Source organism: Pimephales promelas, chromosome 7 (assembly GCF_988280905.1).
Source record: "Pimephales promelas chromosome 7, fPimPro1.hap1.1, whole genome shotgun sequence".
In the NCBI taxonomy this organism is placed as follows: domain Eukaryota; kingdom Metazoa; phylum Chordata; class Actinopteri; order Cypriniformes; family Leuciscidae; genus Pimephales; species Pimephales promelas.
This window is the reverse complement of record NC_142775.1, coordinates 39,639,645-39,665,428: the sequence shown is the minus strand read 5'-3', so window position 1 is coordinate 39,665,428 and position 25,784 is coordinate 39,639,645. Positions and strand designations below refer to the sequence as shown.

At 35.9% G+C, this 25,784-nt stretch overlaps 1 protein-coding gene across 2 annotated transcripts in view; it reads left to right on the top strand.

Moving 5' to 3' along the window:
• LOC120487062 (R3H domain-containing protein 1) overlaps nt 1-25,784 on the top strand; it is a 136,478-nt gene that overhangs the window by 17,862 nt on the left and 92,832 nt on the right. For both annotated transcript variants that reach the window (XM_089133474.1, XM_089133473.1), the window contains one exon: nt 973-1,194. The gene's annotated coding sequence lies outside the window, so the exon portion shown is untranslated. The remainder of the gene's footprint in view (nt 1-972; nt 1,195-25,784) is intronic.

Here is a 25,784-nt window from a genome sequence, read left to right as displayed (position 1 = left end):
CATTTTACCACTCCCCTAGAGTTAAACAGTCGGGTTTTACCGTTTTCTAATGTATTCAGATGATATTTTTGATATTTAGAAGAATATCAGTAACCAGACAGTTTCTGGTCTCATTGACTTCCATAGTATATTTTTTTCCTACTATGGAAGTCAATGAGACTAGAAACTGTCTGGTTACTGATATTCTTCTAAATATCAAAAAGCCTATTTCCAAAAAAAAAAGTGGAGTATCCCTTTAACCACAATCAACTTGGATGTTTAAGTCATTTCAACATTTAACTGACTTCTATGACAAAAAAGTTGAAAATGACTTATTTTGATGAGTTATAGGATTGTAAAAGCATGTTGTCGTAACTTATTAAACACATTGGGTTTTTTTCAGCGTAGTAAAAATACAATTACAGATATTAAGAATTATAATTTTTGCTAGTTGAAATTTTCAAATCTTGAAATCAAGAATTCAAGTTTGTTCAAGTGATGTTGATATAAAAAAAATAACATTTTTACTAATAGAAATCTAGGTAACGCTTTCGATTACAGCCTGGAAAGTACTGTGTAATTAAAGCGATAGTTCACTTTGAAATTAATTGTTGATATGTTTTAGCTTACCTCAAGGGCATCCAAGATGCAGGTGTCTTGGTTTCCGCAGTAATTTCAATTTTGACATTTTTAGGTCAAACCGTTTGTGTCTCTCAGTCATATAATGGAGGTCTATGGTCACCACCTCAAAGAGCATGCACAGAGAAGTCCAAATTAAACATGACTCATAAATTTAAGTATACAATGATGGCCTAAGACACGAAACGAGCGGTTTGTCTGAGATTTATATCGTTTTTACGTCTGGTTCTCATGAAACAGTCCTAAAAACACAAATATGCTTCTGTCTCAGAAATAGAGTATCACACACAGTAAGAGTAATTAGTGTGAAACACATGATGTTTTTTCAGCAGCTAATTGGATTTGTGTCCTCAGGAGAGACGGTTTGCGGTGACCCGAGGCAGATTGAAAACACCGACACCGTCTGGACGCGTGTAACATCGACTCGGGAGCACCTTTAGATCCATGGAAGAGTTAGAGAAGGTCACCAGTTCTCGACTGTCCTGGGGTCGATGATACGCTGGACGGGAGGACGGTTTCTGGAACATGTATAGCGACGACACAATGAGGATAAAACGAGTCAGGTGACACTTTGAGGTCAGTGACTGAAGATCCTCTCTCTTCGCTTTTACTCTTGGAGGACAATGAAGTGGGCGTTTTTTTTTTTCAGTGCAATTAATGACAACATGAACAACGTCCTAGTTTTTGCCTCCGATTCAGTGCCAAACGAGGGAAAATTCCCAAAGATGGCCGCCTGAAAAGCTCCGGCTAGGTCGGTCACGCGGCTCGTCCAATTATAGAATAGCTGTGACAACTCGGGGGGTGAAGATGGAAACTCTTCCCTCCGACGCTATAAATCAAAGTGGTTCATTTTCAAGGTGAGATGTTGGGGAAGTTGAAGAGTCAGGAATTTGTGGGAACTGGAGCACAGTGCAGGAATCACTTACTGGAAACATAAATACAGCAAATCTTTCAATAATCAAAGCACTCCTCAAAGCACATGCTTTCAGAAGTGTAAATGCAAACTTGAGTTAAACAGCTTTAAAAATGAGGATGTTGGACATGCAGCTCAAGAAACATGTCTTATTATAAATATAGAAAACCAAGTAGCCCTCAAACCGTATTCACTTTATAGCCCTTAATCCTGTAATTGTGGACAAATGTGTGATCCCAATTTTTGTTTATTATAAATGTTATATCACTGTCTTCGATAAAGTTTTGTCTATCCATTTATGGTGTTTTTTTTTTGGGGGGGGGTATTTTTGAATTTATTTACTTCAAAAAGTACCATATTTTCTATGTAAATTATGTTTATTTTTGCGTTTTATTTTTTTTAAACTACATTAAAATGCCATCCAGTTCTTAGAGGTAAAACCTAAAGATGAAGTGACTTTGCTGTTATTTTGGCACTAAATTACAGTTTTTCCCATTCATTTCATTTCATTTCTATGGGTGCCCATTTTTGACCCAAATACAAGATTAAGGAGTTTTTATTTTTCACCCACTTCACATTGTAGAATTGAGTCCAAAAATATATAGTGTTTGTTTAGGAGGCAAACTTAGGAAAAGTAGCTAAGTCTTGTATCGCTCAGATCAAGGGAAGTATTTTTAAAAAAATAAAGATTTGTCCAGAATACGGTTTTAGGGTTAAAATGTTGGTTTAATAATTTAAATTAAAAAGAAAAATTTAGCAAGGATGGATTAAATTGATCAATTAAAATTATTTTATTTATTTTTAATAAATTAGTTTTTTATTAATGAAAGAATCTTTTAAACAAAACATTATTCATAAATAATAGGCAATAATAATTGAGCATCAGATCCTCATATTAGTGTGATTTCTGAAGGATCATGTGACAGGATGTGATTTAAGTGCTTTGAGTGCCGAGAAAAGCGCTATATAAATGTAATGAATTATTATTATTATTAATATTATTACTGAAGACTGGAGGAATGATGCTGATATATTCACATCTTAACCTAAACACACACTCTGTGTTTTATGGGGACTCTCAATAATGATTTTTTATATTGTAGAAACTGTATATTCTCTCCCCTTACACTTACCCGACCCCTAAACTTGCCCATCACACAAAACTTTCTGCATTTTACATTTTCAAAAAACATTACTTAGTCTGATTTATAAGCTTTTCCCATAATGTAGGGTTTACCAAGCAACACACACACACACACACACACACACACACACACACACAAAATGTACTCTCTCTCTCTATATATATATATATACAGTAGCTCTACAGAAGTGTCATTGTTCAATTCAGGTTTTGTTCTCGCTGAGTGTCAGTGCCGTCGAATCAATAATACTTCTAATATTAAGTGTCTTTTAAACCCCAAATGAACAAGCCAAACTATGAAAGATGACCACATGTAACAATGTTTTGCAGTGAGATCGAGAAACCCTGATATATCACAGGTTAAACCGGTTTAATGTTCACACAGTAGTATGAATAATTTACTCTGACTAATAGAGGATGTGTATTAAAGCAACACAGGGTCAGTACCTCTAATTAACCAGACATATATTCCCTCATTTATAGATGTGTGTGTGTGTGTGTGTGTGCATTCTTCACTCTGACAGCAGCGCAGCGCTCGGCTCCTCCACGGTCCCTCATTACTGGCCCTGAGCTCAGAAACAATGGGCAGGTTTGGAACAATGCGCTCGTGCCCTCGAGCCTCGGCCTACACGCGCGCCAGAGATCCACAGGAATAAATCACTGCAGAAACTGAGACGAAGGTGTTTTCAGACGCCGTCACCGGCTCAATGTAGGGCGCTTCCTAAACACCACCTCATACGTGTCTGTTAATTAGCAGCAAAATCTGTTCTCAAAGAACAAAACGGCTTTCGCTGTACTTTTGCCAAGAGACGACGAAAGTGAATGTCAGTCATGTGAATGAGTGTGATTAAAAAGAGCTGGAAGTCGTCATATGTGCACACAGGATTGCTGGATTTGGCTGTGGTTTTATATCTTTCCTTTTCCAGATGGTGCGTTTCCTTCGACGTTCCAAGAGCGAGAACATAGAGGTGCGTTCGGCTTTTGCCAGTCCTAGCTAACGCTAATATCATCTAAGATCATTTTGATAACATTCTCATTGAGTTATGGACACGTTATTAGAGGGCAAGCACCTGAAGGTGTGTAGGCGCCTATTGTGTTCGTTGGCATTCCTATTATTATTATTATTATTATCCGTTTCCCATAAAACATAGAACCGCTTGCGTGAAAGTTATGAAATTTGGTGCCACCAACTGTCCAAAATTGCACTCAAGTTTGTTAATGTTTTTTGAACGTAAGAGATACAAAGTAATTTTTCCCCTGAATCCTTGGATCATGACGATTCGATTCCATTTAGAATTTTCCGAAAAAACAACATTTTCGATTTTCACGGAAATTTAACCACATCAATCAAGTTGATTCTGAAACCATTCTCGAATAACAGATATTTTTGCAATGCTTTAGCGTATTCTGAACAAACTTGGTGTGTTATGAAAGCCATGTCCTGTGGTTACGAGGTGGCACAGTGCCACCTAGTGGTCAGGAGGACATATGAAAAATGCTCATAACTTCTGAATGGTTTGGCCAAAAATCACAAAACTTGTCTCTTTTGATTTGGCGCAGCATGCCGAGTCAAACGATACCCATATCGGCTATTTTATATTTTTTCGGTAAAATGCTATATTTGAAGATCACGTTGGCGTATATTTAAGAAACTCGCTCTGCATCATGCGGTACTCAAAGTTTTGGGACAGCGCCAACTTGTGGTCAACAATTACAAACAAAAGTCCAAAAATGTTAATAACTAATAACAAAAATTTGATCAAATTGGCCTATTGTAAATGTCTTGGGTCATGCCGCGAACATATATAGTGATTTTGCCATAGTCGGCCAAACTTCCTGTCCAGTGTCCACCATTTCGATTTTCTTTAAAAACCTACTTTTTCGGACTCCTCGTAAAGCGTTTGTCCGATTTTCACCACCTCCGAGTCGTTTCGTCTTCAGACCATGCCAGCAAAAAGTTATGGATTTTGTTTTTAGACCAAACCGCTTTCGTGTTTACCGTTTACCGCATAACATATCTGATAGCATGATGTCAAAATGATTGGGGCTGTATCTCTGCAATGCTTTAGCATATTGACATGAAATGTCAGTCTGACCACACCACATCAATTTGGTCACAGCGCCACCTATTGGTTGAAAGTGATAAACCAATTAAATTAATAGTGACTATTTTTCATCAATTTTGCTTAAAATCAACAAATATGTCTAATTGCTCATTGTTATATTTGGTATTATGTTGGCATGACTTATATTGCCTTCTTTGTGCTTGGCCCATTAATGTTTAAAATATATATACAAGTGAATGTTTGCAAAAACATTAAAAGAATGTTCCATTTTATCATTTTACAAACATTATTGGGACCTAAACTTAAAAGTAAGTACGTTTACTGATCCATAAGTAAGATGACGTTTTTAGAACGTTATTAAACATTCTATTACCGTTACTGGCAGAGCGTTTGTTGATAACTTTGAGAGAACGTTCTGAGAATGTTAGCTGGATTTTGGCTTCTCCAATATTCATTAAGTCTCATGTAATAACGGCAGCGAATGAAAAGCCTCGGAACCGAGATATGTTGATTAATGGATTCAGAGGCTTCCGACAGCACTTCGATGCATAGGATCCTATTTGCGATTTCGGCTCTGGGAACGAGGGAACGTCGAAGTGAAGAAAGTGTGATAAAATGATAATTAGTGTTAATCTGATACCATTGCCTAGCAACAGACGATAGGCTGTAATAATGGAGTAATGACTTCTATTTTTGGCGCCTCTGTCTTCCCAACCCCTGCCGCCTATTTTTCTTCCACAAAGAAAGCGAGAGAGAGAGAGAGAGCTTGAACCTAATGGTCAAAACACTCCTAATGGATCTGAGTTGAACAAACCGACCGCTAAAATATAAGGCACTGTCTCACGTCGCTTGTAAAGCTAAACGCGCCTCAAGCTCGTGCAAATTGCCTGTCAATGAATACAGGTGTATCGCTTTTCAAACGCTCCCCAGCGACGGCAGGAACAAGCTTCCTTGTTCAATACAAAACGTGTATCATTTCCATTCTGTTCCAGTCCGCATTATCATTTCAAAAGCGGCTCCTCTGATTATACTACTCCAATAAGATAAACTCATTCAGTGTTTGAACGCTTTTGGTTTCACTCTCCAAGAAGAGTGGGAGAAAACATCCCCCTTAAGGACGGTGTCATTTTTTTCTATGAAACGAAAGTGTCTAGAATAGTTAGTTTGAGTGACAATGACATAAGTTATAAACCATGCAAGTGTGAAAAATGTCCGGAGTTTTCATGTTTTTTAATTTGAAGCCTACCAAGGAGACATTTCCCCCCACTTTTCCCTACTTAAAAGACATCTTTTGTTTTTGTAGTGTGCACTTTGAACTGAACTGAATCGATCTGAATTTGAATTTCTCTCATATTTGAGAAGTTTGCATCATTATTTCCCTGTTGTGGATCTGCTTTGAGACAGTCTTGTTGAACGCTATAGAAATAAATAAATGTGACTTGACTTGATTGCTGTGTTTTTATCTCATTCTAAATGACTAAATAAAGTGAGAACAGCCAGTAGCATGCACATAGAACGAAATAAGAACATATTAAATACTAATATTGAGGGGGGAAAGTGTTGTCATCAGCTTTTTTAAATCATCAATACATAGAAATAGGGTAAAGTGCTGATGCATGTATGAAATATTGGCTGCGTTTCCCCCGCGCCGCATGGTTTCGTGTTGTGTTGCCAGCTCACTCGCAATTAAAACGACTCGATCCCTCTCGAGCCCTCTAATACTCCAGTAGAAATTTGCTGATGAATAAAGATGGTCCCAATTAAATCATAAATGACGAATAACGCTCATTAATAGTGCGAGTAGAGGCGCGTGAGCACCTTTGATTATTGACCTTTGCCCCCTCGATGATCTATGAAGCTCGTTTCTGCCAAAAAATAAAAACATAAAGCTAATAGCCATTACGGTAAACTCGTATCAGCATCCACAACAATGCATGATCGCTCTGTTTATTATACGTCTCTGCCGCTTTAAATGCGAGTTCTTTAAAGCAGGATGGATTCTGATTGGCTGTCAGTGTTTTTATCGTTCATCAGTACGGTTATCATTATAGTTGTGTATGCTATTCTTTTATATTTAAAATTATTTTTAGAACTAGTCTATATCTTTATTGTTGTTAATGTTAATGTTACATTATCATCCTTCCGATTTTTTTAATTTTTTATTTTTTATCTCACAATTTCTTTTCAGAATTGTGATTTGGCCTAATAAATAGTTAACATCTGTCAAATCTCAGCAGTCTTGCAAAACTATGGATAAAAAAATAATAAAAAATGTTAATTGTGACTTTTTAATCTCAGAAGATTCTGAGAAAAAAAAAAGTAAAAAAATGTAGAATTTGCGAGATGTTCACTAGTTTATTACTAGAAATTGCGAACAGTGCCAGTAATGTTAATTTTGACTTTTTAATCTCACAAGATTCGTAGAAAAAAAGTAAAAAATGTAGAATTTGCGAGATGCTAACTAGTTTATTACTAGAAATTGCGAACAGTGCCAGTAATGTTAATTTTGATTTTTTAATCTCACAAGATTCGGAGAAAAAAAGTAAAAAATTTAGAATTTGCGAGATGTTAACTAGTTTATTGCGAACTAGTTAGCTAGAAAATTGCGAGCAGTGCCGGTATACGCAAAGTATGTGTTTTAGTTTTGTTTTACAATTATAAAACCATGATACCATACGTAACATCCAAATTAGACCACTCGTGTGACGCGTATAAAATTCACTCGTGTGAATTGCGTATAAAAGCGTATTTTGCTGTGAACGAGAATCTTTCTGTCCGTGCGAGAGAAACACGGACAAGCACAGGCTATTTTTGGGCTTCGAAACGAGAAATACACACAAAAATGTCAAAACGTCAATTTTAGGGGCTTTTTAGTCATTCGGTGAACATAAACAGCCGGGAAAGAAATTTAATGCTTGACTTGTGTGCATTCTTTGTGCATTCGTCTTAAAGTGACAGCAGCCTATAAACCGCTGCTCTCTCCGTTAATGTTAATCAAACAACTAGAGAATCATTCACTCTTTACATTAAGAATCAGTGTATATTTAATTAATAAAGTTGTTTTATTATTATACATTTAATTATTCAATTTCTGTATAGTGTTGAATATTAATACAACTAGGCTAAATAGCTAATTTCACATTTTTTTGTTTCATATATGTCCTATTGTATTACTGAACGTTTCAACTCTCTGTTGTTGGTTGACAGTGAAGCGGCTCTGAAAGAGCAGATTAAGGGGTTGGGGGTCATTTGGGGCTTTTTGAACACGGACAAAGTTTTGCCGAGGGCCTCCAGAAGTCCAGGGGCCTCATGTATAAAACTTTGCGTAGATTTAATCCTTAAAGTGTGCGTACGCACATAAGGCAGAATTTGCGTACGCACAAAAGTTTTCAGATTTATAAAACCGTTCGTACGCCAGAACCTGCGCAGAATTCACTTTATAAATCCCAGTCAGCGGGAGATTGTGCGCACGTGCGTCTCCTCCCCGAAATAACCATATATGGAGATTACAATGCCTAGTTTAAATATGCATATCCTAATCTGCATATCATTTGCATATGATTATTCATCCACGTGATACCAAGTTTAACGGTACAAGACATTAGGAAAATATAAAATGCGGATGTGCCGTCACATTATTACAAACATTTTTTTTAGTAGCCTGTATCCTTGCCTTGTTTTGAATGAATAAATTAAATAGTGTTAAATACATTTCAGAGAAAGTTTTTCTCAATCTTTTCCACTGGCCAAATAGTATTTTTAATTGATTTATATTTTAATGGAAAGAGATAGACATGGTTGTGCATTATTTGCACGAAACAGTTTTCTCAGACAATCTCTAGTTAAAACATTAAAACACAGCATGCCAGAAGAAAAGTGTTCAAAAGCAATGCATCCACAACAATTTCTATTTATTGAATATATATATATATATATATATATATATATATATATATATATATATATATATATATATATATATTGTAACTTCTCAGTAATGATTGCATGTAGTTTAAGAGTTTAACTCCAGTAATGAGAACGGCATATTTAATCTAAATGTTTATATCAGAAGTAAAACATAGTTTAAACCATTTTCTTATTTATTTAAACTGTTATTGTGAATATGGACTGTATTTATGATTTGGACTCATAATGAAGATTTACGATTTTACTCCATCTGCCGTTAGATTATAGGCTATAAATGTGCGTCAGTTTCACCAAACGGCCCAACGCGCGTGCTGGCGCGGTCATTTAAGAAGGCATGGATGTTTGCTTCAAGTGATGATAGGTTTGTGAAATTATATTTGTATTATCTTTCTGTAGATGTATAATTTTCTTTAGATTCTCTGTCTAAGAGTGAGCAAAAAGACATTTGACTCCAGCTCACCATCGGTGTCGCCAAAACCCATACTCTTCTAAAAGAGTGCGTACGCACGGTCAAGAGCATCCTTACGGTGCGCACTTATTTACGCCAAGTTTATTTTTTATAAATCCAGATGTGCGCGTGGAAAAATGCGTACGCATATTTATATGCCCATTTTGTGCGTACGCAACGTTTATACATGAGGCCCCAGGACCGGCTCTGATTGCGAGCTATAATCGGAAATATTCTTCCATATAGCGACGATGACCCGCTGTTTCTCCGTTCGAGCACTTCAGCTCAGTCCCGGCGCGCTCCACTACTGGAAGCAGTGCATTGTGGGGTTTGAGAGGCGTCGTGGGTGGACGCGCGTGGGCGCGTGCGGGTGGGCGGCAGCACATGAGCTTTTCAACTCAATGCTGTTTTGATTCCCTTTGAGTGCCGATCGGGGAAAACGCACTTCTGGGGTTACAGCTGATGACTGTCTCTCACAAACACGAGCCGTATCAGTTTCTGCTTCTGATCTGGACGGTGTTCCAGCAGTGAAGTTCATTACACCTCATTGCGCTCGGGGGGTGATTACCCGTTTTAATAACTCACAATTACTGTAAAGCTTCTTTTGTGCTGCCCACGTGCATTACGGAAAGGCGCGATTGCTCTCATCAAATCTCCCGGCGACGCGCAGAGAACTGTCAGCGCGCGTCTCGTTCCCGCGCGCGGGTGATGGGCTATTCACGCTCGCGCGGGTACTGGAACTCTCTGCGCTATCGATCTAACGGACTGTTGGTCTTTTGGGCTGAGAAAATGAGGCATGGATTGCTTTGGCCCCAAATGTCACGGCAAACAATGTAGAGGGACACATCTGAGAGCGTGCATGACGTCCTGCTCCATTGAGATTCACTGTAGCATCAGGAAAGATCACGTGCATTAATGCGTCTGATCATGTGGAGATTATAAGGAGGCTTTAACTTCGGCATTATCATTTGATTCATGAAATCGTTTGTTCGTCGCGTCACGTGATCATTTAAGTGTTTTTATAGTTTGTGCATGTGCTCTTTAGGAGTTTCAGTGTAATTACTGGAGTGCTGCACAATCACTGTTAATGAGCAAATGTGTTTGTTAATGAGGGAAAAAGGCAATTTATAATGAAAGAGAAAAACAGTGGAAGAAATCAAGTCGTGGCTTTAATTAAAGTATACCTTACTATCATACTCTTAATATAGAGACAGATATTACAGCAGTTTTTCTTTTAATTGAACTGCTAAATGAGGACATTACAGCATTTGAGACTTTATTACTGATTGTTCTCAGTGCGGCTGCTTTGAACAATAGCTTGTTTCACTATGTGATAAAAAAGGTAATTGTGACTTTCTATCTCACACTTCTGACTTCTTGCAAGTCTTAAGACTTAATTTCTCAGATTTGCGAAATATAAAAAAAGGTGACTGTGACTCATCTCACAATTCTGACATTTTTTCTTGTTTATATCTCCGACCCGTGCATTTATATTTTTATATTCCATTATGAAAGTGCAGAAATAACTTCCTATGTTGTCTATGAAAACCTGTAGATTGATTTTTTTTTTTTTTTTTTTATGATTTGTTTTTTTTTTTCTTTTCCCATGTAAAATCATAATGATGTGACGTTTACACCCGCTCACTCCAGAGAGCCTCTGTTCAATGACGCATGAAATAATGCTTATACTGCACTGTAAAAAAAATATTGTTGGTTTAACTTAAAAAGGTAAGTAACCTGGTTGCCTTAAAATTTTAAGTTCATTGAACTGGAAAAAGTGAGTTAATACAATGAAGGAGAATGATTTAATCATCAGAAACTCAAAATAATATGTTATCTGAACTAAATAAATTATTTAAGTTGATTTGACAAAAGAAAAAAATGTTGTGATTACTACACTGTAAAAAAATATTGTTGGTTTAACTTAAAAAAGTAAGTAACCTGTGTTGCCTTAAAATTTCAAGTTGATTGAACTGGAAAAAGTGAGTTAATACAATGAAGGAGATTAATTTAAACATCAGAAACTCAAAATAATAAGTTATCTCAACTAAATAAATTATTATAAAGTTGATTTGACGAAAGAAAATATGTTGTGATAACAAATCTTGAAAAAAATTTTTTACAGTGTACAATGTTCAGGATAATGCCGAAAGAGTAACGTAAAACATTTTATTTTGATAATTTTGCAAACATTATGGGAGTGTTACTTTTGAATGAACATTCTAAAACAAGCAGTTACATAAAAATAGCATAGAATTCAGAGTCCAATTAGAACCTTTCAGAGAAAACGTTCCATGAATGATGTATAATGACATTTTAAGAACATTATTAAATACTAGATAACTTGGAATTAACACTATTGTTGTTACTGGATGTTAAACATTATTATTGTGTTTTTCGTTAACCTATTCTTCACTACAGTGAAACTGCTTTTAAAGTTCCAGTTATGATGCTCTTGATTATTAATTTGCTAAAGTTGTGCAGTCTTATTAGGTAGAAAAGTTTACCTGGATACCTGTGCTAAAATAGAACATAACTGAGAAAATAAAGTTCCTCACTCGCCTGATAAATGTGAGTTAGTTTAATCAGATTGTAGATGTTTTTAATCAAACTGGAATCATCTGGAAGAGCTTCTGTCGTGCTGTCAGCTGTCATGAAGCAGCGAGTGTGTGTGAACACACGTCACATAGCGGCTTTGACATGAACAATCTGATGTCTGTGTGTGTGTGTGTGTGTGTGTGTGTTTTTCTATCCCAGTGAGGACTTAAACCTGAATGCACACACACTCATGGGGACTCGTGTCACAGTGGGCCTTATAGTACACATGCTTAGAAATCATATAAAATTTACAAAAAATTGAATTTACCACAAAAAAAAAAATTAAATTAAATTTAAATTAACAAAATATATATTACATTTTTTTTTAAATGTAAAAATGATGAATGTTTGTGTGTGATGGTTAGGTTAAGTGGTCAGGTTATTGTGTGACGGTGTGTGTGAGTGTAATGGGTAGGTTTAGGGGTCTGGTTTGTGTGTGTGTGTATATACACTCTTAGAAGAAATGGTTCTATTTAGAACCAGAAATGGTTCCATCCCCCGCTTCATATATGGAACTCCAAAAAGGTTCTATATAGAACCATTTTTTTTGGTAAAAGATTCTATTGGCCAAGTACGGAACCCCAGGGTTCTATATAGAACCCAGAGGAACCCTAAGAGTGTATAGAACCTTTTAAGGGTTCCAATTACGTAGCACTGATAGAACCTTTTAAGGTTCTATATAGAACCTTTTCTTCTAAGAGTGTACAGTTAGACAGTATAAAACCATTAAGAAGATTAATGTAGAGTCCCCACAAAGATAGCGAACCAGACGTGTGTGTGAACAGATTTACCATTGAATAAATGTCCGTAACTGTGGTCGGAAATTAGAGGCTCTGGATTTTTACATGATTTTAATAACATCCTGTTGTGGTGAGAGGTTAACAATCTAACATGAAGCTCAGGGTGGTTATAAATATCAGTGCTTGGCGAGCAACATGCAGGATTTATTCTGACGTTACCATGGCAGCGACAGACGGGTCATCTCTGCCTCGCTGAAGCACTCGGGAGGAACTCATCAACAATAACAAGAGGACTAGTTCGGTGGTTTGATTCCCTCTTTAGACGTGCATATCAAAAAGTTCAGTGTGATTCATTAACGAACTTTCTCTGTTTAAGTTTGACTCGTTCGGCATCTGTGAATAATGGTTTTCATTGAGCAACACTGAGGCTCATTTCAGCAGAGAACATATAAAAAACAACAGCTGGACATAAATATGAATATTTCTTGACAGCTGAGTTTGATTCGCAGGGAATGCATAAACCCATAACAGAACTTTAATGCAATGTCAATGCACTATATTTCTACAGTGCTTTTATACAGTATAAATAGTTTCAAAGCAGCTTCACAATAACAAACAGATAATAAACGAACAGATTCAAAGAGCACATTTCAGCTGTAAAGTTGAATCATTCGGTAGACTACAATTCAATGTTGATTCAGTTCAGTTCAATAATTGTGTAAAGTGCATCGTTTATGAAGAGAGTTCAATAAGCAACAGAGGAGCTATAGTAGAGGGAGGAGGGGCTGTAGCAGAAGGGGAGGGGCTAAAGTAGAGGGAGGAGGGGCTGTAGCAGAAGGGGAGGGGCTAAAGTAGAGGGATGAGGGGCTGTAGCAGAAGGGGAGGAGCTAAAGTAGAGGTGGAAGAAGGAGCTGTAGCAGAGGAGGAGGAGCTAAAGTAGAGGGAGGAGGGACTGTAACAGAGGGGGAGGAGCTAAAGTAGAGGGAGGAGAAGCTCTAGCAGAGGAGGAGGAGCTAAAGTAGAGGGAGGAGGGGCTGTAGCAGAAGGGGAGGAACTAAAGTAGAGGTGGAAGAAGGAGCTGTAGCAGAGGAGGAGCTGTAACAGAGGGGGAGGAGCTAAAATAGAGGGAGGAAGGGCTGTAGCAGAGGAGGAGCTGTAACAGAGGGGGAGGAGCTGAAGTAGAGGGAGGAGGGACTGTAACAGAGGGGGAGGAGCTAAAGTAGAGGGAGGAGGGACTGTAACAGAGGGGGAGGAGCTAAAGTAGAGGGAGGAGGGGCTGTAGCAGAAGGGGAGGAACTAAAGTAGAGGTGGAAGAAGGAGCTGTAGCAGAGGAGGAGCTGTAACAGAGGGGGAGGAGCTAAAATAGAGGGAGGAAGGGCTGTAGCAGAGGAGGAGCTGTAACAGAGGGGGAGGAGCTGAAGTAGAGGGAGGAGGGACTGTAACAGAGGGGGAGGAGCTAAAGTAGAGGGAGCAAGGGTTGTAGCAGAGGGGGAGGAGCTAAAGTAGAGGGAGGGGAAGCTCTAGCAGAGGAGGAGGAGCTAAAGAAGAGGGAGGAGGGGCTGTAGCAGAAGGGGAGGAACTAAAGTAGAGGTGGAAGAAGGAGCTGTAGCAGAGGAGGAGCTGTAACAGAGGGGGAGGAGCTGTAACAGAGGGGGAGGAGCTAAAGTAGAGGGAGGAAGGGCTGTAGCAGAGGAGGAGCTGTAACAGAGGGGGAGGAGCTAAAGTAGAGGAGGAAGAAGGAGCTGTTCCAGAGGAGCTGTAGCAGAGGGGGAGGAGCTGTAGTAGAGGGGAGGAGCTAAAGTAGAAGAGGAAGGAGCTGTAGCAGAGGGGGAGGAGCTAAAGTAGAGGGAGGAAGAAGGAGTTGTAGCAGAGGAGGAGCTGTAGCAGAGGGGGAGGAGCTAAAGTAGAGGGAGGAGGAGCTGTAGCAGAAGGGGGAGGAGCTATCAGATCCGATAGTGACAAAATTACACACTGAGTACATAGTGCATAAGTAGCCTACCTAGTGTACACTCTAAGTGCATACAATTGTATAGCGTGTCATTTGGGGTTCTTGGGGTCAGAAGTGACATCATCTTGCTCACTATAGTTGTGTGTGACCGGTGTCAGTCAGTCTACTGTGCTCTGCCACTGATGATAGATGTCTGGTTCTCGCTTACACAGCATCTGGAGTGTGTATTCGTTTCCTCCAGCTGAGCACATCCACCCTGAGACCGTGGTCAGCAGATGCTGCTAAAGACAATTCACACAAGACTTCTGCTTAATAATAGAGAATGGTGGGCATAAGCAAAAAATACATAAAAAGCAGAGGAAAGAAATAACCACCTGAGAAATAACTAAAGTTGTGCGATGAGCTTATGAAGTTGCTGTAAGAATGTATTCAGCATTATTCTGTGTGGCTGTTACATAATCATGTGTAATACCGTCGGTAAAAATTATGTTCTTCCTGCGTTTGTCTCGTTTTCCAGCACAAATATCGAAAGTACACGCTAAGTACATCAAGATATATTTACTGGAGAAGCAAAATTACTGACGATATTAAGGCTTGTACTGTATGCTGAAAAATTTACCAAAATTAATGTTTAGACTGCCCAAAAATGATTTTCTTTCTCAGTATTTTTGTCTTGTTTCCAGTCCAAATATCTATTTATGTATTTAATATTTTAAAATAATTCTCAGTTATGATTTAGTATACTAGATCTATATAGTATAGTCATATTTCAACTTGTATCTCATAACGTGTGACTTTTTTTTATCCAAAGATTATTGATTTTAAGTCATCATTTAATATTTTTTTTCTCATAATTATGATTTAGTAGGCTGTCATAATTAACTTTTTTAAATCATAATTTTGGCCTGTCATAATTTCAACTTGATTTTTATGTCATAATTATAACTTTTTAAGTCAGAATTTCAACCTTTTATGATATACTAGTATGTCATAATTGTAATTTTTCTCAATTATGACTTAGTGTGTCTTTTTAAATCATAATTTTGACTTTCTATGTCATAATTTCGACTTAGTATGTCAGTTTTGAATTATCTCATAATTATAACTTTCAAGATGCATTTAATAAAGTGACAATGTGGCAAGAAAATAATCTTAATTCGAATAGAAACAAGATTGTGTTTCTCAGATCATTTTGCTTAGACAATATTTTATCGCATTTATTCATCTAGTAAATGCATCTTGATTTAAGATTTTTACAACATAAAAGTAACAAACAATGACATCACTTCTGTTTGTTGTGTGTGCATGGGAATATTTTTATGATTCAGACTTTTTTTGGGAAGATATTTTGAGAAATCTTTCCCTCCCTCATATAATGAAAGTCAATGGGGTCCAATGTTGTTTGGTTTTTCAATGTCCTTCCCAATATCTTCTTCATTCACAGAAGAGAGTCGGTCACACTGGTTTTGGAGCGACTCCTCCAAATATCATATTGCATTGCCTTAACATGATGGGCAAACGCCGAAAAAGTTTACATCCATATACATCAACAATCATAAAGCCGTTTGAGATAAAAGCAGATAACATTTTAATAATCTGCGGCGAGGTTAATTAAATGACAGCGAGAGAAAGTGTGTGTCAAGAACGACCGCATGTGTCTGCGCTCCAAACCACAGTCACAGAATAAATGTCACTGCAATCACACACTCATTAATGAAAATCCCTCCTTCCTCAGTCTCTGCTTAAAGCAAACACACACTGAGGCGGATCTGTGTGAAAGTGTGTTTAATCATAGCAGCCACGGAATATGATGTGTGTGTGTGTGTGTGTGTGATTTCAGGGCAAATATTGCCAGATATAGAGGATATGAGCTGTGTTTAGCAGATCTCTGAGACCTGACGCTCTTCTTTACGAAGGGTCAAACACACTTTAACTCTACGTTACAATACAGACGCTTTGCTATGGAAGCCCTTTTCTGCCACATAAGAAAAGAACAGAAAGAAAAAACTCAAAGTTATGACTTTTTCTCATATTTTCAACTTTTTATGTCACAATTTCGACTTTTTATGTCAATTTTTACTTTTTAAGTCATAATTTTATAATTTTTCTCATAATTAGGACTTAGTATGTCATAGTTTTCACTTTTTTATGTCATATTTTTTGACTCAAGTCATGATTGTCAATTTAGACTTGTCATTATTTCAACTTTTATCTCATAATTATGCTCAGTATGTCATAATATTTACTTTTTATGTCATAATTTTGTCAGAATTAGAAAAATCCTCAAAATTATGATTTAGTGTGTCAGAATTTTGCTTTTTTAAGCTCATAATTATGACGGTATGTCCTCATTTTTGACTTATCTCATAATTATGTCTTAGTATGTCATAATTATTACTTTTTAATCAAATTTTTTTTACATTTTAAGTCATAATTTTAAGTCAAGTTATGATTTAGTAGGCTGTCATAATTTCAACTTTTATCTCATAATTATGACTTTTTAAATCATAATTTTGGCTTGTCATAATTTCAACTTTTTAAGTCAGAATTTCAACTTTTTATGGTGTAGTATGTCATAATTTTTCTCAATTATGACTTGTCAATTTTGACTGGTCATAATTTAAACTTTTATCTCATAATTATGCTCAGTATGTCATAATATTTACTTTTTATCTCATAATTTTGTCAGAATTAGAAAAATCATCGAAATTATGAATTAGTGTGTCAGAATTTTGCTTTTTTAAAGCTCATAATTATGACGGTATGTCATCATTTTTGACTTATCTCATAATTGTCTTAGTACGTTATTATAGTTGTTACTTTTTAATCTCATTTTTTTACATTTTAAGTCATAATTTTAAGTTAAGTTATGATTTAGTAGGTTGTCATAATTTCAGCTTTTATCTCATAATTATGACTTTTTAAATCATAATTTTGGCTTGTCATAATTTCAACTTTTTAAGTCAGAATTTCAACTTTTTATGGTCTAGTATGTCATAATTTTTCTCAATTATGACTTAGTATGTCATAATTTTGCTTTTTTAAAGCTCATAATTATGACGGTATGTCCTCATTTTTGACTTATCTCATAATTATGTCTTAGTATGTCATAATTATTACTTTTTAATCAAATTTTTTTTACATTTTAAGTCATAATTTTAAGTCAAGTTATGATTTAGTAGGTTGTCATAATTTCAGCTTTTATCTCATAATTATGACTTTTTAAATCATAATTTTGGCTTGTCATAATTTCAACTTTTTAAGTCAGAATTTCAACTTTTTATGGTCTAGTATGTCATAATTTTTCTCAATTATGACTTAGTATGTCATAATTTTGCTTTTTTAAAGCTCATAATTATGACGGTGTGTCATCATTTTTGACTTATCTGATAATTATGTCTTAGTACGTTATAATTGTTACTTTTTAATCTCATTTTTTTACATTTTAAGTCATAATTTTTGATTTACTAGGCTGTCATAATTCCAACTTTTATCTCATATTATGACTTTTTAAATCATAATTTTGGCTCGTCATAATTTCAACTTTTTAAGTCAGAATTTCAACTTTTTATGATTTATTGTGTCATAATTTCAACTTTTATCTCATAATTATGACTTAGTATGTCTTTTTAAATAATAATTTTGACTTTCTATGTCATCATTTCGACTTTGTATGCAGTTTTGAATGATCTCATAACCTTTTAAGTCAAAATTTCAACTTTCTAGTGTGTTATAATTTCTCAATTATGATTTAGTGTGTGAATTTAGATCTTATAATCATGACTTAAGTATGTCAACAATTTAAAAGTGTTTTTGTGTAATGTCTGTGTTTCTAACAAACGTTATTGTTGGTGTTATTAAACCGCATTGGCCGAGATCATGTACACTAATCAAAGTAGAAGGTTCTGAATCTGAACGGCAGATGAATTATGAGTGTTATGAATGATTTAGCATCATCATGGCTGGAGGGAAGAGACACACACATCTAGTGCTCTGCCATTAATGGGTTTGGACAACGAACACATTTCACAAGTCTGCGTTTCACAGACACAAGACCCTCTCCAAACACTAATGCCATAAACAACAGCAGGACCAAACACTGACAGATGATTGACAGCTCACACTGGCTTCTCACAAACAATGACATCAATGCAATGTGTGGTGTGTGCATGAGAATATTTTTATGATTCAGACTTTTCTTGACGGCAAGAAACCAGTCATTGTGTGTGTCATGAAAGTCTCATACATGTGTTTGTACTCCGTGAAATACTGTCCTGTCTTACTGATGATCATTTCCCCCGATCAGACGTTGTGATTTTTAAATTAATCACGATTGATCTAATCGGGTTTGCAAAAATGTCTGAAATAGATTTAGTTTGATTCATTCGGATAGTTCACAGTATATAGGATAATATCAAGAGTCGTGATGTCATCAATTACAACACAAATTTGATTCTGCTGTAAAGTCTCATAACTCAGATCAAGTCAGGTCATGTTTATATACTGTAATATACTGAATATTACGATTTCTTTTTAAATCTTCAACTCATCTTCTTCCTCATTTTTGACTTGTATCATAATTATGTCTTAGTACGTCATAATTATTACTTTTTAATCTAATTTTTTTACATTTTAAGTCATAATTTTAAGTTAAGTTATGATTTAGTAGGCTGTCATAATTTCAACTTTTATCTCATAATTATGACTTTTTAAATCGTAATTTTGGCTTGTCATTATTTCAACTTTTTAAGTCAGAATTTCAACTTTTTATGGTCTAATATGTCATAATTTTCTCAATTATGACTTGTCAATTTCGACTGGTCATAATTTCAACTTTTATCTCATAATTATGCTCAGTATGTCATAATGTTTACTTTTTATCTCATAATTTTGTCAGAATTAGAAAAATCCTCAAAATTATGATTTAGTGTGTCAGAATTTTGCTTTTTTAAAGCTCATAATTATGACGGTATGTCATAATTTTTGACTTATCTCATAATTATGTCTTAGTATGTCATAATTATTACTTTTTAATCTATTTTTTTTTTTACATTTTAAGTCATAATTTTAAGTTAAGTTATGATTTGTATGGTCATGGTCATGTTAAGGTCATGTTTATATACTGTAATATACTGAATATTAAGATTTTTTTTTAAATCTTCAACTAATCTTGTATTGTAATATCTCATAATTTTAAATCAGAATTTTTAAAAAATTCTCATAATTATGATTTTATGTGTCAATGTTTCCTTTTTAATCTCATAATTATGACTTTAAAATATTTTAATTTTATTTTAATAATTATCATTGTCCTCATTTAAGCTTTTTAATGTCATAATTTTAACTTGTATCTCATAAATATGTAGTATTTTTTCTCATAGTTTTAAACTTTTTAAGTCATAATTTATTTTTTCTCATAATTGTCATAATTATAATCATACTTTTGGCATAATTAAACTTAGAATGTCATAATTTCAACTTTTATCTCATACTGTAATTATGATTTAGTATGTCATCATTTCAAAAATCTCATACTTTAATTATGATTTATTATGTCATAATTTTAAATGTATTATTTCATAATTTATTCTTATGCCGATAACTTATTTATAACTGAACGAGTCAATTCGTTCATTTCGTTCGTTGAATCAACAAAATGACAAGAAAAAAGATTCGTTCATTTTGATGAACGAGTTCGAACAGGAGAGTCACGAACGCGCATTACAGAACAGAGCAAGGCGAGCATTTGAGCTTATAAAACTTAAACTTTGTCATTTACTTTTGAAATGAGCGATTGTTTTTGCTTGATAAGACCCTTATTTATCGTCTGGAATCGTTTAAAGCCCTTTGAACAGTTTGTAGTTTGCGCTGAAACTGTCTTTTTGACCTTGAATCGTTTGGACCCCATTGAAGTCCATTATATGGAGAAAATCCTGGAATGTTTTCATCAAAATTCGACTGAAGAAAGAAAGACATGGACATCTTGGATGACATGGGGGTGAGTAAATTATCAGCAAAAGTTTTTTTTTTTTTAAAGTGAACTACTCCTTTAAGTGAATATAAAGTGTGTTTTAAACAGTGTGGCGCTCTGGTCTCTCCCTCCTCCAGATGTCAGCTGATGGTGTTTTTGACAGCAATGTTTGTTATCGTCCGTCATCCCGACTGGAGGCTGCAAATCAAAGCTGAAGGTTTTATTGGCTTGTAATCTTGGCGGTTTCGATTCCAACGCTCGAGCCTGGCCGTGTGTGTGCCTTTACGACACCCGGATCAGTGTGATATAAACAGCCCTCTTCCACTCGCCCCGAAGGCCTTTGAGTAATGCGATGCTCGCCGGTGGTGTTCCCGTTTTAATTGCTCCGGTTCCCTCTCCCCGCCGCACACAATAGAGTCTGAGAGCCATGTCTCCGTGCATTAATCATGTCTGTCTGCGGGAGGCTTGCAGACGGCAGATCTGGGGTCAGTTTCTTGACAACACTAGTGTTATCTCTCCTCCAACACACAGGCCACCTGACAGAGGAGAATCCCTTTATTCCCTTCTGCTGACACCAAGCTCTCCGACTCGACCCATAATCTCGCTCACACCTGAAGCGAATTTTAACTCGCTTGTAATTTGCCTATTGATTCATTTCAGCGAACGCCTTCTGTATGTTTGCAGGGTTGATGATTGAAATACTGATAATAATAAAGGTTACAGCGATGCACCTTTAAGTGAACTGCTCTTCTTAGTGTGGAAAACATTTTAATCATCTAAAGATACTTTTTCCATCACAATAAAGAATAATTTTTTCAGCTTATAAGGTCCTCAAAGTTATTTCTTATGGGCAATGATTAATCACATCCAAATTAAAAGTTTGTGTTTACATAATATAGGCTATGTGTGTGTGTACTACTGTGTATAATTAGCCTATTTTGCATATACAAATAGTCAATACACACATGCATGTATATATTTAAGAAATATTTGCATGTACACTGTTAGACCTTACCAGGTTTTTTACAGTAAAATAATTTACTGTAAAAAATGCACTAAAACTAATAAGTTGTATTTTTTTAGTTAACTTGAGTTTTAGTGCATTTTTACAGTATATTACTGGCAACAGTGTATAATTTCTATAGCCTAGACAAACTTTTATTTTGGATAAAAAAATTATTCTACAAAAAAATAATAAAAAAAAATAATGTTTTGTTTGTCAAACGTTTTTTAAATGTTACTACTTGTTTGGGAATGTTCAGAGAACTGCTCTTGTTAGTGTGAAAAACATTTTAATCATCTAAGATACTTTTTACATCACAATAAAGAATAATTTTTTCAGCTTATAAGGTTCTCAATGGGCAACGATTAATCACATCCAAATTAAAAGTTTGTGTTTACATAATATATGCTATGTGTGCGTGTACTGTGTATAATTAGCCTATTTTGCATAATTATATAAATAGTCAATACACACATGCATCGATGCATGTATATATTTAAGAAATATTTGCATGTATGATTTCTATGATACATAGCCTACACAAACTTTTATTTTGGATGCGATTAATCGTTGCCCAGCACTATTTCTTCATTTTAATTTTTCCCATCACAATAAAGAATTATTTTATTCTACAAATTTTTTTTTTTTAAATTATGTTTTGTTTGTCGAACGTTTTTTAAATGTTACTACTTGTTTGGGAATGTTCAACATTCAAAAGTAACATTATCATAATGTTTGCAAAAGGGCTGCCAACTCTCACGCATTGAGCGTGAGACTCACGCGCTCTCACGCCACACCCCCGATTTCTCACGCTGAAGTGTCGGGTGTCAACCCGGCCGGTCAAATGCCTGAAAGATGAGTTTATCTATAGATATACCTGTTGAGCCACTCGTGATCGACTAGTTTTACCGCAAATTAGTTCAAATATCCTCTAATCAAGAGCGAGCGTGCAAGAAAGAGAGATGTTGAGCTTCTAACGGCGCGGACGCAAAGCCAGGACTGGAGTAAAAGCCCGTTCCTCTCTGCACTCTAAGCGTTCTGTTATCACTCCGCCTTACTCCACTACGGGTTTTCCAGTCTCACTCACAGGAAAAACTGCTCCGTGTTCAATCGATTTTAAAAGATAATCTTATGTTGTATTTTTTTATATATATCACAAATGTCTGAATTTATAATACTGTATGTAATGGTTTGGAAAGTGTTCTACACGTTTAATAAATGTTCCTATTTATACTATATATATATATATATATATATATATATATATATATATAGTACAACTATGAAGCTGCTTTGATACAATCTGTATTTTAAAAAGCGCTTTATAAATAAACTTTATATTTATATAGGCTATAACTTTATAATTATTTATAAACTTGACGTGTGTGTGAGTGTGTGTGTTGAAAACAAGCTTGTAAAGAGCTTCAGCATGCATCTAGGCTATCTCGCACACGCAGACCAGATAAACAAACAATTTGACACAGGATGATTTCTGTCTGATAGCATTATGAACTCATTCCGACATCTTACCGTGAGCTGTGACAATTCATTAGCCCGTAACAGAGATGGCCAGCGCGGGATAATGATCTTAATTGTCGGTGACCCTGTGGATTCGTGCTTTGGACGCAGACCCGCTGGATCGTGTCGTCATACTGTATACTTCCACCTGCTGATGCATTCAGCGTTTGTGTTTGTGCTTGATTCTTCATAATTATTATTGCTCTGTGGGTCTTCGCATGCGCGCGCTCGTTCTCATTATTGCTCTTCATCGTCAGCGCGGATCCTGTGGAGAGGCTGAAGCGCGTGGCCGTGTTTGCCATTCAGTCGTTTCTGAATATTAGTCATTTCTTTTGTCCTGCGTTTCCTCGGTGGAGCATTTTAACCTGTCTTCATCTACGTTCTCATTATTGCTCTTCATCGTCGCGTTTCCTCGGTGGAGCATTTTAACCTGTCTTCATCTAATCCATCCCAGAGCATTTATTTAAATATCATATATGGCTGTATCAACAGACACTGGGGTTTTCACAAAGGGATCCTAAGCTTTTATTAATTTTCAGACATCTTTAGTGTGTAATGTTGCTGTTTGGGCATTAAAAACGGAGTTATTCTGTATATCAGTGTCCGTGTTTCTGAACTCCCTGAAACGCCGCCATCTTGAGTTTCTTCCCGCGGGAACGAAACAACATTTTCCTCTTAATTCAAATGCAAAGGGGCGGGGCCTGGTTGAGTTCATTAGTAGTGAAACTAGTGTTGGTTTTTAATGAACAATAAGTTCATTTTGAAAAAATCTTTAATATTATTTGGGAACAACAAGCTTAGTGAGTAGCTAGTAGCCTAATTTGTTAATATCTGACAATTTTTTTCTATTAAAGCGCACACACAATATGATGTCACACTCTGTAGCCTATATATACTTTAAACAGCATAATTTAACATAAATAGTCCTCACACTTCTGTAATGGGCTCTATGCACGGCGTTATTTCCGGTGAAGGATTAAGGATGCTCGATAACTTCCGCCGATCGTAGAGTCCAATGCAATACCGAGAATTTATATTGAATTTTATACTCCATGGTTATACTAATGAAACGTTAGTCACAAAAACAGATAAAACAGACACCCCTCGTTGTGTTTATGCTTCTTTTTAAAATTATATTAAATAAACATAACTATATATAAAATTACATCTAAACGTATGTACGTTTCGTTTCAAAGACGGGAGGACAGTAAATATTGAAGACTCATAATCCCGTTTTCTCCGGTTTTCCTCCGCTTTAATCTACACAACCGGAAATGGACGAGCATCCTTACGTCAAATGCGGAACTTATGCGTGCATATAGCCCATAAAGTGTTTAAATGTAGCCTACTAAATGCTTGGGTTGCGCCCTGGTTGAAACTGGCGGTTATGGGAAGGGGCGGGACGTTTCACAAACACACTCGAAGCAATTGACCAATCACAACACACTGATCCAGCCGACCAATCAGAGCACAGTGTGCTTTTCAGAAGGAGGGGCTTCAGACACAAGTAAACAGAGCGTTACTGACAGACCAGGAAGAGAGGAGCCGCAACAATGGAGAATATGAGGAGAGTAATCAACATTCAAGCAGGAAAACCTGTTCGAGCTCAAAAACAAAATCAAGACGTGAAAAAAGGCCATCGTAGGTTCCCGTTAAAGATGGTTTAATGAGGCTGTTGTGAGAGTTCTTTGGGTTAATCGGTAAAACATATTGTAATTTTATCCACAAAAAGCAAAATGTATAAAGACCTGTTGATTGGTTGACAGTAGGTTCCTTATATGGGAAGTCTGTAGATCTAACCTTACATTTTAAGTTATTTTGCATTAAAATGCGGCATTATCACACAAATCATCTTATAATTTACAGTGAAAATCTATTCCCAGAGTTCCCTGTATAACAGCTCACATTTTATGTTTTTCATGTTAATCATTTATTATGTTTCTTCTTCTTTATTGCATTATTTTAGTGTCATGTGTGTTACCATAGTGTTTTGTATTTGACACTGTGGATCTTCTTAACTTATGATTCATCATGTTTCTCTTTGTGTTATTTGGATGTCAGTCAGTGTATGTCGAAGGATCAAAACTACTTTTAATAGCAGCGTCGCCTTGGACTCTTGGATTTACCTGTCTATCATTTTTGTAAATTAGCTTTAAATGGTAAAATTGGCAGAATGTTCTTTATAAATATGTATACATTTTTTATTATATTTTTACAGAATTATTCTGGCAACCACAGATAATTCCTTGTGAGAAATAAAAATAGACCTGAGTGAGTGGATAGTTGTTGAACAGAGAGGATCATGGGTGGATCCGGGTCGTGTCTCTCTCTCTCTCTCTCTCTCGCCCGCAGCACTCTCACATACTGTATAAAGAAGCCTAAAGGCAGAAGGCAATACAGTCCATTAATGACAGTAATGCCTTCGTTCTGCTAGTGTTAGAGAGTAAAAGTAGAAATACTGCTAATTTAACTCTTTTCCACTAGTGTGTCAGCTTTTCCATGATACATGTTATTGAGCGTTATGAAGACTGCATGGCTGGGTTTATATGTCATCATATTTCTCGCAGTGAAGAGCTGAAGCTCAAATCAAACAGTCCACGAGGAATTCTCTCTGAAATGCCATAACTCATTTTAGTAAGGCGGAAAAAATGTTCTCATTAAAAAATAAATGAAAAGAAACATGAAAGGATCATGACTTATGTTTGCGTGACATTAGTACAGAGCCTCTAAAGGGACATCGTGATGGTAAACAGCAGTTTTAAATTAATTTCTGTGTCGTTACTTCTATTATTTTAATGCTGAAAATGGGAATGCACCGATATAAACATTTTGGCCGATACGATAACCGATAATTCTTTATATTTGAAAGCCGACAACCGATATATTGGCC